This window comes from Musca domestica, unplaced genomic scaffold (genome assembly GCF_030504385.1).
Source record: "Musca domestica strain aabys unplaced genomic scaffold, Musca_domestica.polishedcontigs.V.1.1 13, whole genome shotgun sequence".
NCBI classification, from domain to species: domain Eukaryota; kingdom Metazoa; phylum Arthropoda; class Insecta; order Diptera; family Muscidae; genus Musca; species Musca domestica.
The window spans coordinates 590,335-608,070 of NW_026712172.1; the positions used below are offsets into that span (position 1 = coordinate 590,335).

The 17,736-nt window shown below is 35.8% G+C and overlaps 1 protein-coding gene across 2 annotated transcripts in view; it reads left to right on the plus strand.

Moving 5' to 3' along the window:
- LOC101890560 (structural maintenance of chromosomes protein 3) overlaps positions 1–17,736 on the plus strand; it is a 254,949-nt gene that overhangs the window by 46,455 nt on the left and 190,758 nt on the right. The gene's annotated exons all lie outside the window — the stretch shown is intronic.

Genomic DNA, 17,736 nt, shown 5'->3' on the forward strand with positions numbered 1-17,736 from the left:
TAATGGTTGCAATCTGGAACTTAATGTACTGGAAAAGGTTCTGCCTCCAATAGTAATGCTTTCATTGTTGAGTCGAATCAGATAAGTACCGTTGAGAGTTTTGGTGTGCTCCTGGAGTTAAATAGTGCCTTCATAGTTGGTGAGGAACAAGATATCCGTAGTGATCATTTCTATGGCATGATCGTTGGTTAATTTAAATCGGCAGCTGGCGTTTTTGCTTTTAAGGAGACGTGGTATACAGCCGTCTTCAGGTAGTTGTTTTAGGGATGATTGTCGACAGACTGTTGCATTATTGATTTGTAGGCAAGGGATACGAATTCCATAAGTTTCAGCTTCGTTAATAAGGACTTCATCATATGGTAGTTCAATTTGTTTTCCGTTTGTAATTGGGGTTCTAATGATGAGTTGATGGTACAAATCTTTTCTCAATTTTGGCATGGATAACACATATAGTAATACGGATCCATTTGCATAAATTGTTGGAGTACCGTATTCAATGGCTTCAACTGCATTCGCGTATGGTAACGTTTCCATTTCGTTTATGATAATATCGAATTCTCGTTTGTCCAAAAGGTTTGTGTTGATTATACCATTTTTTGCCCTAATTATTTCTTTGAGGACATCCTTCAATACGACGATTTGGTTCAAGGTGTTCTGTCCAATTAGGTCGTTTTCTCTGCCGCTGCTGATCTGGTTAATGGAGTCGACGAGTTCGTTGGTTTTTCGAATTACGTCTCTCGTTGAATTTTGAATGTTTTCGTTGACTTTGTATTGCTCGTTATTATTTCTGATAATGGCATCTTGGCTGCTCAGCACACTATTCCAATCCGTAGCATCTGGGTTTCCGGCTATCCATTTCCACGCTGAGCCGATCCAGTCTATAGATCTCTTCTGCTTTGAAGTGTATCCTAACTCCTGCAGCATGTTCTTAATTTCGGTAAGTTGGTAGTCTATCATATGCTTATTTTGGGTTGGTGGCATCCGCGTCTCGACCAGTGAAGAAATTTCCTCGGCAATTTTTCGTAATCCTGAAGGTGTATAACGTGGACCAAGTTAAAACTTCCATCTATAACCCTCGCGCTTCCCACTCGAATGGTCACTATCGGGACATCATACTGATAAATTTGTGGTCCATGCAAAGTATATATGGCAAAGCCTGCCAGAAGGATGAATGTTTCCCGTAAAAACATGTCTCTGTAATATAGTAATGGCGTTGGTTATGGTAGTAGGGGTTTGTAGAAAGGCATAGCCCTTTTTTATGTTAGTTTTTTATATTTGTACTAGCTGGCCCGGTCCGCGTTGCCGGCCCGTAGTTTTTGTTTATTATGCATATTTTTAAAAGCATAATTATTCACAGATATGACTGATGTAAGTGTTTGCGTACTGGTCGATTAAAAGTGTTTTAAAATATCTGTACCCATTTATAAGCCGTGGACTTCAATATTTAAACCATGTGCTTCAAATGTGTGGATGTGCTATACAAATCTATTAAAAAGTATATATGAATCTTATCCCCATGTAAGGGATCAAATTAATTTTTAGTATGGTAAAAATCGTAGCAAAATTTTACAGTCAAATGAGAAGCAATTTGGAATTTACTGTATTTTGTACACCTCATAATTGAGGGCTGAATGATTTAAGAATAGGCAAAGTTAATTACTTTTTTAAACCCATTAGCACCTTAGATTGTGCATTAGAGTCCTCATAAGTCCCCCTAACCATGTCGGTCTGTTTGTCCGCCAAAAGGTGGACTTGAGGGTATACTATTGCATGGAGAAAATTCTAAAATTTGTGAATATGTTGACATTTTTGTGTAAGATTTTCACCCCCCGAATACACAATTTTAGCCAAATCCTTTGAAATATGGTAAAATCAGGAGGTACCTTTATATGGGCACTACTCCGAAACATCGACCTACTTTGAAAACTTTCTTCTACCCCTTATAATGCAATATGGCAAATAGAGGCCAACTCAAAATTATAGGTATTTCACACCCATTACCGTAAGATGGGAATTTTTTTATTTTCCATTTAAATTGTAAATTGGAGACCCCATAAAGTCCATATTTTTCATCATAGTATAATTCAATGTCGATTCAACAAATATTCGGTCCCGTACTACTTTCTTATATTTGTAATTTGTTCATGTTCCCACAATTTATTTCATATAGATGTACATTCCAAATATACGTTCCCAACCAATATTCTCTTGGGAGTTACAAATTCAATAGAATACAAAATTTTCCTTTCTGACCACACATTAGGTGTGAAAGTGGACTTGGGATACTCCAATGTGGAGACTTTACTTAAATAATTCCTATGTGGCAATTATCTGTATGATGGTTCCCTTCCCCAGGGTAGCATAACAAAATTTTTTAGCCAAATCAATTGATGAATGTGTTCAAGACCAATATGGGCCCTACTCTGAAAATTTCAAATTTTATGCGAAGAGGTTCTGTACCCCCTTAGACACAAAGATGCCTAATAAGGGCCAAAAAATAAAAAGGGACTAAGACCCCAAAAATAGCTTGAATCATACGATGGTTATATAAATATAAAATCGGGTTGTACCCTTATCCGTGAGTTATGATCTATATCATGACCTGCAAAAGCGATTTAAGGTATCTTGAATGTTTGGGAAGAATTTCTGGGAGGATAGAAATCCTTTTCTTAATAAAAGTCCCATTCGCTCTACTATTTTGCACCTTTTATATTTGGTATTTTCCTGATTGTACTCCCAAAGAATTTTGCATTTTGAGCTCTCATTGGACGGATTATTGTCACATAAAAAAGGCATGTTCACGCTTTGAGATGAGGCCCATTAGGCTTTTTCGGTCATTTTTGATTATTTAAATGTGTTCGCATCTTCCAGCTGAACCACGATATAGGCCCTGGAGTTGAAAGGTAGATGTCAGTTTACATTCTATTTCGCACTTATTTTGGTGAAAAATTGTATAGTGAAAAATTATTCTTCATTTTGTTCACAAAAAATCAATTGAATTCAATATGATAATGCAAATTGAAAAAAAAAGAATAACAAATTGTAAAAATATTCAACTTGTTAGCCGATTTTTTACAGCAAATGTTTAAAGGTCCTTACAAAGTTTGTCAATAGAATGTACTATTATTTTAAAAATCGATTCCATTGAAAAAAAATTTTTTTTTCGATTTTTTCCCGATTTCAGAATTTGTGCAATGAGATCTCTTTTTCGTGAGTTTTTGGCGATTTTGAAAAAGTAATTATCTTTTAACTTTGGTGTGACCGCGTTTAATTATTTCGATATCCTCTATTCCGTTTCGCCACCGCATAATTCGGTACTACACTTCCATGTAACCCGCCATCAATTTCAGTTCTCAAGAAATCAAGTCAATTAAATAAATTGGTATTAATATTCGAATTCAAAAATAAAATATAAAAAACGCTACAAATGTACATTAGAAAAAAGTAAGTCAAAATGGAAAAAAATCATGCAAAATAAAACATTACTATTGTACAATTCAAAAGTCAAAATGAAAATGTTAATATATCACATTTTTACGCGATTTTTTTGGATATTATCCTTTTCGGAAAAGAGACAATTCCGAATTTGTTTGAATCGTTAAAATCTGTCCAGCGGTTCTTAAGTTATAAGCGTAGTAACTAACACAACTTCCTTTTATATATATAAGATTAGTTAATTATGGAAATGGGTAGAGGACTCTTGTGTCCATATTTTAATGTATATTTAGTATATATAAAATTCTTTTCTTTTTTAATAGTTATGCTTCAGCATATATCGCCTTTTCCTTTTTTAGGAAATCAACAGAATGGAGGACTTTTGTGTCTATATTTAGATTTTTTTGTAGTATATTATAAGATTTTTTTCTTTTTAATTTGTATGCCTCAGCATACATCATTATTTTACCTTATTGTTAGAAAATCCAAGTATTGGAGGACTTTTGCGTCCTTATTTAAAATTTTTTTGCATTTTTTTTTTGAAATCCAGTGAATTGAAGTGCAACATTTTACTTAATTTTTTGCAGGTTTTTAATGTGAGCCTTGTGTATTCTTTTACCTCTCACCGTGCGAACTCTCACCTTATTGTTTTTGTCTACAACTTCTTTCCTATAAACTGGACAAAAATCACATCACCCTTCCTAAATTTTCTCGGTAGTGAACGTTTCATATTCATGCGTTTATTTTGTCTTTTGCATTTCTTTTTATAAGATTTCTAAGGTCACTATTTATGCTTGAACGTGCTTCTATTAATTTGTCAAAATCTGATGTTTTCAATCTGTTAAAAAATATATCATTCGGCATTTTCCCTGTAACTGAATGTATGGTGTTATTATACCTATTCACCGCGACGTATGTAAGTTCGAGAATGCTAAGTTACGGTTTCTCTGCCCTTAAACATCGGTAAATTTCACGAAGCGTTGAATGAAATCGCTCCACCTGACCATTCACTTCGCTGCGCTGTGATGGAGTTAAGTATATTTTTATTCCTAGCCTCTCTAGAAAATCCTTAATTAATGGGCTGATAAAACTACTCTCGTTATCGGTAACCAGAACTTTTCGAGCGGTAAAAAAATGTAATATTTTCACGACTTTTTCTCTAATTGACAGAACTGATCTGTCACTGATGTGAAATACTTTGGCAAAATTTGAAAATTTGTGAAGTACTGATATAAATTTCTGGCCTTGAATTTCAACGATATTCATATGCAAAATCTTTCAAGGCATTGTAGGTATGGGCTTTTCTTGGAATTGTGGTTTTGTGGGATTCCTATCGTATTTATTAGTGTTGCAAATGTTACAATTTGCCACGAATTTTCGGATACAGGCAAACATGTGAGGAAAATAATATTTCTCTAATATCTGTTTCTTATTTTCCTTGGCATTCCTATGGGCTCTATCCTAGTCTTGTATCTTGAAAAATGCTCTAAGTAAAGGCTTTGTAGTATCGACAAATAACACTCTGGAATCTTTATTCCATTAACCATTCCTGGATTCAACAATTCTTTTAATTTTTGTAGCAGCACCTCTCGGTTCCATTCGCGAGACGAAATATAATGACGTATAAAGTTCTTGTGTGGTATCTCATTTGACTGAAGTTCTGGTCCATTTTGTATGATTATCTAATTTCGAAAGACGTTAATTGGGACTTGTGGGGTATAAGGTCAGAAGCATCCTGATCTGCACTGTTTGTTGTCGAAGCTGTAGATTCAATCTCCTCGTTTCCAATCTCCGAAACTATTACTGTACCTTCTGATGCTGTTCTTGCGCATTCCGAATCGCCTTCGCTAGCAGTTTCCGTAGATGTCTCACTGATATGGTTGACACTTATTTTTAATCTAGAGAGAGCGTCGGCCACGAAGTTAGATATACCAGGCTTGTAGATCAACTCGTGTTATCGATCGTTTTAACTTGGAGTTAAAGTTCCTATTACCCAATGCGTAGGTAAGAGGTTGATGGTCTGTATATATCTTTATTTTCTTAGCACCGTATAGATAATTTCTTAGATTATCAAGTGCCCATACAATGGCTAGCATCTCTTTCTCGTTTGTTGCATATGCTTCTTCAGTTTTGTTAAGTGAACGAGATATATAAGCAATCGGTCTATCCTTGCCTATTTCACCTTGTGAGAGGACAGGCCTATAGCATAGTTTTGAAGCATCCGTTGTAAGGTTGAATGTCTTATCAAACTCTGGGAATGCTAAAACCTCCGCTGATGTTAAAAGAGTCTTTAGCTTTTGGAAAGCTAGAAGTGCCTCATCTTGTAAGGTTATAGGAATTTTCCTAGACTGGTTAGCTTTGACTTGGACATTTTCTCCTCTGGTCAGGTTTGTCAAAAGTTTCGCCACCTTTGTGTAGTCTTTAACGAACCGTCTATAATATGACGTCATCCCTAAAAATGATTTTAGCTCCTTAAGGTTACATGGGGGTAAGATGTTCCCTATAGCATGGATTTTTTTCGGATCCGGTTTTATGCCATTCGCACTCACAATGTATCCTAAAAATTCAACTTCTGTTTGTATAAAGTGAGTTTTTTCAATATTAACTCTTAAGTTTGCCTCATCGAGCACTCCAAAAACTAAATCAACGTTATCCAATAGCAAATCTTTCCAATATAATTTTTTAGAACGTCATCGATCATCCTCTGGAAGATTGCCGTAGCATTCTTCAATCCAAAAGGTAAACGTAAACATTCAAATTCACCGTTCATTGTTAAAAATGCAGTTTTCGGTATATGAGATGGTTTCATTGGAATCTGATGAAATGCAGAAGTCAAATCTATTGTTGTAAAATATTTGGCGTTACCAAGACTTGCCAACGTATCGTTAATGTCGGGTATGGGGTATGTATCTGGTATAGTTACAGCATTAAGTCTCTTATAATCAATGACCAACCTAAATTGTTTCTCACCATTGGGTTTAGATTTTTTTGGTACTATCCAAACTGGGGACTAAGGACTCTTAGATGGACGTATTATTCCCTCGGACAACATTTCATTAATTTGTTTATCAACTTCCTCCCGCATAGCGGCTAGATATGGATAACTTTTGGTATAAATCGGATCTGATGTAGTTGTCCGTATCTCAGCTCTAACATTTGTTGAAACTGCTTGGCTCTTGTCTATTGGTCCAAATAAATTCTTGTACTTTTCCAAAAGTTGGCTAATTCTTTTTCGAGTATCAGCCGATACCGAATCGTCTAATACATAATTAAGAGAATTGCTGAATTTAGCCTTTAGCGGAATTCTTATTGTATTTCTAATGGTGAGAATATTTTCTTTCCTATCAATTACTGCATCAAGTTCTTTGACACAGTCGTCACCTATACAATAATTAGATTGTACGGAACGGTCTACTTCCATAGGCTCATATTTGATCTGTTGTTTCTTAAGGTATGGCACTGGCCTATAATTTGGATTGTAGTTATAATTAATATTCCTTGATGACCAGTTATTGGGCTTGAAGTTATTCGTCTGTTTATTATGATTATTGTAATGTGTAGGTGGTCGAGCGGGTGGAAAGAGAGATGTCTCCGTTTGTCGGACTGTTGACTGCAACTTTCTATATGTTGCTGAATGTAAAATATTGTTCCTCATTGTCAAATTCTGTAACTCAAGACAAGTTGAATATGCTTCAGGTAATGTCCTTCAGGTAATGCTCGGTTTCTGTGAGTTGATATCAAGGCACTAATTGTTTCTTCACTATATGAATCCGTTTTTATCTTATTTATTATCAATGATAACTGATTATTCACAGTTGAATAGAATTCATCTACCTTCGACGATCCCTGAGAGAGTTGATTGAGCTGATGTTCCAACATTTGAACATCCCTTTTGTCAGCGTAGTGCAAGGATAAATTTTTTTTCACATCCTTCCAGTCACTGTCAAAAATATTGTACGAAACTAGCACCGTATTCGCCTCGCCAATAACCTTTTGCCTGATACTTTGCATGATATTCCTGTATATTGGTTTATCTTTTACTATTTCAAAATCTTTAAGGACCATCCACAGAGTGAACCCAAGACACATACTGCAGTGGGTTGCCGTCAAAAGTGCCCAACTCTTTAACGCTGTCTGGTAGTCTACATATCGATTTCAAGTCCTCCTCAGTTCTGGGTACTGCTAATGTGTGCACCACTTCTTCGGTAGTCGAAGTTCCGTATTGTCCCAACCGTTCTATCTCATTTAATCTCCTATTTAATTCAGTCGTATCGGTCGATCGCTCAATTGTCCCTAACCTATTCTCCATTAGTCGTACCTGTTCCAATAGTCGATTGACAGCCCCCGTAAGGCTAGTCAATGTCGTCCTCATCTCCTCCATAGTGGTCACTTATTTTGGTAAAAGGATTCGCTTACCAGGTTCCTTATATGGCTTGTATGGCACTCTTCCAACACTCTTAATGGATTTGATTTTTTAATAATTTTTTGAATTTCTATAAGTGTGCAATATATTTTCTTACTATTGCTTTATTTTTTTAATTATCCAATATTTTTTCTTATTGCTTCAATTTTTATTTTTTTCTTGTATGCAATAACTTTTTCTTTTTGTTTAACAACTTTTTTAAGTATGCAATATATATTTCTTATTGCTGTAATTTTTATATTCATGCAATATTTTCTCTTATTGCTTTAGTTTTTTATTCTTCTGTATGCAATAACTTTTTATACCCTCCACCATACTATGGAGGGTATATTAACTTTGTCATTCCGTTTGTAACTCCTCGAAATACTCATGTCAGACCCAACAAAGTATATATATTCTTGATCAGCGTAAAATTCTAAGTCGATTTAGCGATGTCCGTCTGTCTATCTGTCTGTCCGTCTGTCTGTCCGTCTGTCTGTCCGTCTGTCTGTCTGTTGTAATCACGCTATCTTTCGAATAAATTGAGATAGATGGCTAAAATTTTGCACACATGTTTATTTTTCCAGTAGGCAGGTTAAGTTCGTAAATGGGCCATGTAGGTCCACGTTTTCATATAGCTCCCATATAACGGTACCTTTGGATATTCGGTATTTTGATGATTTTAGCGACGTTATTCACCGGAATTGTTTCAAATTTGGTATTTGAAGTTCCAAATGGATACTACACCCTAAGATAGAAACTTGTCTGTGCAAGTCTATGTCTTCGTATAGCCCCCATATAACGGTACCTCCCGATATTCGGTATTTTGATGTTTTTAGCGACATTATTCACGGGAATTGTTTCAAATCTGGTATTTGAAGTTCCAAATGGATACTACACCCTAAGACAGAAAATTGTCTTTGCAGGTCCACGTCTTCGTATAGCCCCAATATAACGGTACCTCCCTATATTCGGTATTTTGATGATTTTAGCGACATTATTCACGGGAATTGTTTCAAATTTGGTATTTGAAGTTCCAAATGGATATTACACCCTAAGATAGAAAATTGTCTGTGCAAGTCTATGTCTTCGTATAGCCCCCATATAACGGTACCTCCCGATATTCGGTATTTTGATGATTTTAGCGACATTATTCACGGGAATTGTTTCAAATTTGGTATTTGAAGTTCCAAATGGATACTACACCTTAAGATAGAAAATTGTCTGTGCAAGTCTATGTCTTCGTATAGCCCCCATATAACGGTACCTCCCGATATTCGGTATTTTGATGATTTTAGCGACATTATTCACTGGAATTGTTTCAAATTTGGTATTTGAAGTTCCAAATGGATACTACACCCTATGACTGAAAATTGTCTGTGCAGGTCCACGTCTTCGTATAGCCCCCATATAACGGCACCCCGCTATGTTCGGTATTTTGATGATTTTAGCGACATTATTAACCGGAATTGTTTAAAATTTGGTATTTGAAGTTCGTTATGGAAACTACAGTCTGTGACAGAAAATTGTCGGTGCGGGTCCAGTTTCGAATTTGAATATGGTAATGGCTTATGACAAACAATGCATATATATGTCCACGTCGTATAGACCCCAATATAACGGCTATATTCGGTATTTTTAAAATTTTAACAGAATTTTTTAAGGATTTTATTTTTTGAAAATTTCCAAATTCGTTGTAAATGGTGGAGTGTATTAAAAGTTCGGCCCGGCCGAACTTACTGCTTTTTAACTTGTTTCTTATTGCTTTAATTTTCAGGCATGCAATAAATTTATTCTTATTGTTCTAAATTTAATCTTTTCTTTTTTTGTATGCAATAACTTTTTTCTTATTGCTTTAATTATTCAGATATGCAATAATTTTTTTCTGATTGCTTTAATTTTAATTTTTAATTTTTTTTTAATGCAATAATTTTTTTCTTATTGTTTTAATTATCTTTAAATATGCAATCAATTTTATTTTTTTGTGTTTGGCTCTTCGAGCCCACTTGAGCCTTAGTTACGCGCCGCGACACGGTCAATTGAAAGTCCTTTTTTACCCTCTCGGAAGGTTTGAATTTGTCCTTTTTGGGAATCCGCTTTTATGATTACGGTAACCTACTCGGGTACGGATTGCTTCACTTTCGCTCCGGTAACCTTCTGTGATATTTATTTTTGGGGGATCACCAGGAATACCGCTTTGGAGAAGGAGGATAATTAACAACGTTTCTGGAGGGTTTCGTAGGATTCGCAGAATTCTTTACGTTATTATAAGGATCCCGCACTTTAACACTTTTTTGTAGGGTCCCTGCTCGGGCGCCAGTTAAGGATTTTCAATTGTTCACTTTAAAAAAATATATTTTAAGGCACTAACCCGGTGCCTGTTAAATCAAAGAACACTTTTATTTATATTTAACTATAAATTCACTTTTATTTAAATTTGATTAATTACGTTACAACCGCTTTATTCGTCTGCGTAACCAAGACTGTCCGTTTGTAGTCAATCATTTGGTATCGCGGGAAACGCACCGTCAGGTAAAGGTGTAATTGGATCGGATGCGCGTGCAGTGTTTGGTCAGTGGTTCGAGTTAAGCGCGTGTAACAGGGAAATGCTGACTGCGCCAATTAAAGTTGGTCGGCAGCATAGACAATGTTCTTAACTACACCTATATTATTTACATCATTTGTTTTGATGTAATCTATGCAGCCGCCGATAAATACCCAACCAACAGTGTTGGGCAAAATTGCGTAATTTTATGAAGTCATATTTGCGACTCAAAGGTATTTCATCTGCAGACACAAACCCATGAAATTCGTTTTCATCTTCTTCACTTGATATTCTTTAATTTTCCTCATCAGAATCTATAATTTGCAAGTGTACTCTAGCAATATTCTCAGGTGTTATTTTTGTTTCCATTGAATCAGTGTCCTTCCTTCGATTATTAGGCTCCATAAATACAACATCTCTGCTAATAGCAATAGCGTTCGTTTTCGTGTTGAGTAATCCACCAAATTGCATTTTGACCTCAACATTATCTAATTTCGTTTTCTTTTGTTTTTTAAATATATGTACAATACAATTGATACAAAAATTCGAATATGGTTTAAGTTTGGAATTCTGTTGAACCATGTGAAAAAGAAATAACAGTTGTAACTGCAGTTTTTATACCCTACACCACAAGGTGGTCAGGGTATTATGTCTTTGTGCATTTGTTTGTAACAGGCAGAAGGAAACGAGATAGACCCATAGTTCCTTTTGATGATCTGCATAGAATCACATTCTGAGTCGATTTATGCATGTCCGTCCGTCCGTCTGTCCGTCCGTCCGTCCGTCTGTCCGTCCGTCCGTCCGTCCGTCTGTCCATGTATTTTTGTAAACAAAGTACAGGTCGCATTTATTGCCCGATCCAGATGAAATTTTGCAAAGGTCTTTTGTTTGGCCTAAGGACGAACCCTATTGAAATTGGAGATAATCGGTCAAAATTTGGATATAGCTCCCATATATATCTTCGTCCGATTTGACTTTTATTGTGCACCAAACGTGTAATATCAGCCCGAATTGTATGGAATTTTGCACATACACCCATATTAGGCCTGAAAATATGTATGCCAAATTTGATCGAAATCGGTTCAGATATAGCTATAGCTCCCATATACATTGTTCATCCGATTTGTTATTTTTGTCCACCGCCACCGTAATATGCACTATGCAACAACAATATTTGGGGAAATATATCAAATACAGCTCAGAAATACATTTGCTAACTTTTATCGAGATCGGTTCAGATTTGGATATAGCTCCCATATATAACATCGTCCGATTTACCTTTTATTGTGCACCAAACGTCTAATATTTGTCCAAATGGGATGGAATTTGGCACTTACGACCGAATTGAGTCTAGTAGCTAGTATGTCAAATTTGGTTCAGATCGGTTCAGATATAGTTATAGCTTCCATATATATTATTCATCCGATTTGTTATATTTGGTACCTACAACCGTAATATGCACTCTGTAACAACGATATTCAGGGAAATATATCAAATACAGCTCAGAAATATCTTTGCCAAAGTTTATCGAGATCGGTTCAGATTTGGATATAACTCCCATATATATCTTTATCCGATTTCAAATTAATTGTGCACCAAATGGGCAAAACAATTCCGAATTTAGTCCTTTGAACTTTAAATTATAATTATAATCATAGCGTGTATGATTGAATTCTCCCATAGAAACTTTTAATTGTTATGTGGAGCTCTACTTAATTAGCAAAGTGGTGTAGGGTATCATAAAGTCGGCGCCGCCCGACTTTAAGACTTTCTTTACTGGTTTCTTATTGTTTATTAGGTCTATAGATTGCAAAATCTGTATGAAGGCCACTCAGACCTTCCTGATAGGCTTCTTGATCCAGAGGTTTTCTCTTATAACATTGGAGCTACGCCTCTAGATCGTGTATGTCCCTCCTGACACTCCTGTGTGGGGAGTTGTATCCACCATATGATGTTTGAGATGCCTCTCACGATAACACTTAAGCAGGTACTGCAACGAAAGCATATGATTATGCTGACGTAAGGGAAGGACTTTCGACTTGAACATGCTGTCGAATGTGACCCCTAGCATCTTGGGATAGTTCGTGGTCGGTATTAATTTCCGCCGCAGACCAAAAAGTGTGGCTGTGGATTTCGTAGGGGATGTTTTCATATTATTTTTTTGTAATCGAACGTTCCCACGCCTCACATTCCCAACCCTGCCGAACGAGGGGGCGATCTCCCTTTACGAAGGGATCGCGCACACATCATGATCCGCATCATAATGGGAATTTAGTAGGAAATTGAAAACCAGCTACAGAATCTAATTCATCAAAAAATAAAACATGTATTTTAGTTGTTTAAAAATAAAATTATTCTAGATTTAATAACTTCTAAATTCATACCAAAATATTCATTACAATACACAGAATTAAAGTCAACATACATTTTACTAAGAGGTTCGCCCATTGAATAATTCGTGCGGTGAAAATCAGTATATAATAATTGGTAGTATCTACTAGATCTAAACCGAACATTTATTCTAATAGATGAGATTAGGAAATATGAAGTTATATTACCATTTAATATTTTTAGTACAAACATGGAGTTCAACATAATATGTCTGAATTTAAGTGTAGGCAATCTAATTAATTTTAGCCTGCTAGCATAAGAAGGCAAAACAAAATCACTATTCCAATGTAAACCTCGTAAGGCAAAAAGCAGAAATTGTTTTTGCACGAATTCTATTTTATCCGAATATATTGCATATTGAGGATCCCATACACAGAACCGTATTCTAACATAGGTCTAACATGAGACGTAAATAACTGTTTTGTTATATATGGATCAGAAAATTCATTAGCCCACCGTTTAACAAAACCTAAAACACCATTTGCTTTATTTACCATTGTTATTACATGGCTATGAAAATTTAATTTTGGATCCATCAAGAGGCCTAGAATCTACAGTTGATAATGAATGACCGTCAATATTATATTGCAATTTCAGAGAAGATCTGGAGAAGCACATTTGCTTAAATTTTTGTTGGGACAACCCACATTAACAATGTGGCATCTCATGTTGCAACATCCAATGCGGCAACGCTCGTATAATAGGACGCCGTGCGACCGCCATTTCAGCTTGCTCAGTCTTGTTCTGTGTGTCACTCAAGTCTAACTCACGATATTGTTACTTCTTCATTCTTTTAAATTAGTAGCTGTGAACGCTCATCATCCAATAAATCTTTATACCTTTAGTATTAACAAACATTGACTTTTATTTCAACTATAAAAGCACAAAAAAAGTGGCGACGAGGATAGTGGAAATTGATCAGTAATTGAGGTCCATTACGATAAATTCCTAATTTAACTAGAGCCACGAATTTAACAGAGAAAATAACATAGCTATGTTAGCGTTAACAGAGCTACATAAAAATTGTTTTTTCCCTAATATTTTTGATTTTTAATTACTTATCGTATAAGAACGCTAACAAAATGCATTATATAATCATAATTAAATTATATTCCAAAGATTGTAAGGCTACATACACCCATTAACTCCTAGCACAATGCTATGTGCCAGGACAAGTTTATACCAAACTGTGCCTTCCAGGACAATTCTTACCTGTTTTTTTTTTAATAAATTGTTGGTATGTTATGTGAAATTTGAGCGATTTTTAAGATTGCCCACAATGAACCTTTTAATTTTTTCATTAACAAATACTCAGTTACTGTAAAATATATTATTATAGGTATTTCAACAAAGTTTTAATATGTATGTATATATGTTTACAAATCGTCCGAGATGCCCAAATACCTTAGAATCGGTGTGTGTGATGTCGAAGCCTAACCGTCGTACGGGTTTGGCAGTAACTCACTTTGCTGACAGCGGCCCGGGTTCAATTCAAGATCCCAACAATTTTTTCCACATGCTTTTTTTTAATATTTTTTATTAATTTATTTTAATCACATTTCCAATGTCCCAATTTTTCGGACCAAATCTAACTGAATTTACATTTTGTATTGGAAATACCCTTTTAAGAGGAACATTAAGACATGACCAAATACTTTGAAATCTCTCACGTCCTCCTACAGTGCTTAACATGCCAATGAGTAGTACACTTCATAAGCTTTCTATAGGTACTCATATTGTGCCGGCAGAATTGTCCTGGTAGGCATATTGACCAATGGAGTTATCCTGTTCCAAGGATACCTCCAGAAATGACCATGTACCTCAAAATTGGCCGGAACTCCCTATCATTTTCTTAATGCCAATGGATAGTAGACTTCATAAGCTTTCCGTAGGTACCCAAATTGTGCCGGCAGAATTGTCCTGGAAGCCATATTGGCCAATGGAGTTATCCTGTTCCAATGATACCTTCAGAAATGAACATAAACCTCGAAAGTGGCCGGAACTTCCTGCAATTTTCTTAATGTCAGTGGATAGTAGACTTCATAAGCTTTTCATAGGTACCCATATTGTACCGGCAGAATTGTCCTGGAAGGCACAGTCAATGACAGCATTTGTGTACGAGCCAGAGAGCGGTTTGATATTTCAAGCGTGGTACAACAGGCTTGTGCATGTTTTCGAAAAAGAAGCAAGCTTACTCGAAGAACATGACAAAGTGGCCTTGTTATGGAGAAAAATGTCGATCCAAGTACACGAAAGATTTGCCAACTACGTATTACCAGCAAAGCCTGAAGACATGACTCTAAAGGATACAGTAGAGAAACTCAGAAAACTCTTTGGTAAAACAGAAACTTAAGTTTCACAAAGATACAAATGTCTACAGCTAGTAAAAGGCGACAGCGAAGATTTCAGAGAGTACGCAAGCAGAGTAAACCTACAATGCGGTATATTCAACATGAAAGAATTGAAAATCGACTCAAGTCAGCAAAAGACAACTACGTAAGACTTCGCTTAATTGTAGACATTGAGACACTGAGCGTGCAGGTCCCGCGGTAGCGTAACTGTTTAGCAGCAATGGTTGCTTTCCTTATTTATTGCAGTCGGGGTTCGATTTCGGGTCGGGACAGAGGCATTTAAATTTTTATAATGCTTTTTTAATCACTTTTCTCTAATGACCTAATTGTTCCGTCAAAATCTAACTGACTGTATGTACAGTTTGCATTGAATTTATACTTTAAAAAAAAATCCGTCCGAAATGCCCAAATACCTTAGAATCTGTGTGTGTGATGTCGAAGCCTAACCGTCGTACGGGTTTGGCAGTAACTCAGATTGCTGACAGCGGCCCGGTTTCAATTCAAGATAACAAAATGTTTTTCCACATGTTTTTGTTTTTTAATATTTTTTATTAATTTATTTTAATCACATTTCCAATGGCCCAATTTTTTGCACAAAATCTAACTGAATTTACATTTTGTATGAAATGTCTTACGCCATCCTACACTGCTTAACATGCCAATGAGTAGTACACTTCATAAGCTTTCTATAGGTACTCATATTGTGCCGGCAGAATTGTCCTGGTAGGCATATTGACCAATGGAGTTATCCTGTTCCAAGGATACCTCCAGAAATGACCATATACCTCGAAATTGGCCGGAACTCCCTATCATTTTCTTAATGCCAATGGATAGTAGAATTCACAAGTAGTAGAATTCATGAACCTAGATCAACTAGTAGACGAAACAGAACGAATTCTCGATCTCAAATCGGACAACATTCTCATTGAACATCAATCAAAAATCGTCTGTTCACTCAACAAGCACGCAAAAGACTTTAAGCACAATACACCCAATTCATCCTGTTGGTATTGCTGAGAACTTCACTATGTCAAATTTTGTCCTTTCCAGAATATTGCAATGTTATATAACTTCAAATTTGAACAGTGGTTAATAACGTCTACGGAGAAGTTACTTCCATTGAGTGAAGTTGTGTTGTAAGTGTTCAAACCTTTTGTGTGTAATATTGAAGAAGAAAAATGGGTAAATGGAAATCTATGAAAGTGTGTTTTTTTTTTTTGTTATAATGGAATCGATTGGATTCAAACATTCAATCTATGGCAGAAACCAATAACATCATGGTGTCATCAAATAACCTTCGTTCATGAAATAGCAGAATTGAAAACGAATTACCAATCAGTTTTTGATAACAGTACCCCAGGTCTGTGCAAAACAAAAGTCAACATACAATTATTGCCAAAACGACGAAGGTCTGTATAAGTTTAACCGTCTAACCCCAGGTATAAAAACAGCTCCGGGAGCATTTCAAAGGATCATGGATAAGCTATGCGCAGTCATAGAAGGAGCAAAAGCATATATAGACAACATCAAGTTCATCTATTTCGGAACATAAATCCAATTTAAACAAAATCACGGATTCAAGCTGAAATCATATTAATCATTACGGGAAATTTGTAAACAACATGAGATCACTACGTAAACCTCTGACGATCTACTAAAAAAGGACGCCAAGTTCGAGTGGACGTCACAGTGTCAAAAATCATTAAACGACTTTAAGAGCATCTTGTCATCAGATCTTCTTTTTACGCATTACAATCCAAACTTGCCAATACATGTAGCAGCTGATGCATCATCTCACGGAATCGGCGCGGTTATCTATCATATGTTTCCAGACAACACTATGAAGGCAATACATCATATTTCCAGATCACTTACACAAGCGGAAAAGAATAGAAAAAGAAGGCCTAGGCCTTATATTCGCAGTTCAACGGTTTCACAAAATGTTATTCGACGCAAAAAACCAGATGACTTTATAGTGGCTTCAATATCATTCCAAGAAGACATACGTGACGAGGTAAATAAAACTATGTCAGTTCTCCCAGTATCATTTAAAATTATCGTCGATGCAACAACAAAAGACACGGATTTAAAAATGGTCCTCAAATACATTCAAACAAAAAGCAAGCAAAGCAAGAAAAATGTTAACCCATCAATTATTCAATTTTTCAACCACAAGGAAAATCTTTCAATGTTCGATGGTTGCATTATTTTCAATAATCGTATAGTAATTGCTAAATCATATCAGAGACAAATCTTACAACAACTTCACAAAGGACACTTATCAGCAGATCGCAGCAAAGCCATCGCCAGAAGTTATGTTTATTGGCCAAACATCGACAAACAAATTGAAGACTTTGTTCGGAAATGCAAAAATTTTCAACATGCGGCAAAAAGTCCAGTAAAAACAAATCTTTGCCCATGGCCATTAACTTCACACCCTCTTGAAAGGATACATATGGAGTATGCTGGTCCAGAAAAAGGTAAATATTATCTTCTTATCATCGACTCGTATTCAAAATACCCTGTTATCTACGAGACTACAACGACAACCACATATGCAACATTAAAAATGTTAAACGAATATTGTGCACTCTTCGGAAATCCTGAACAAT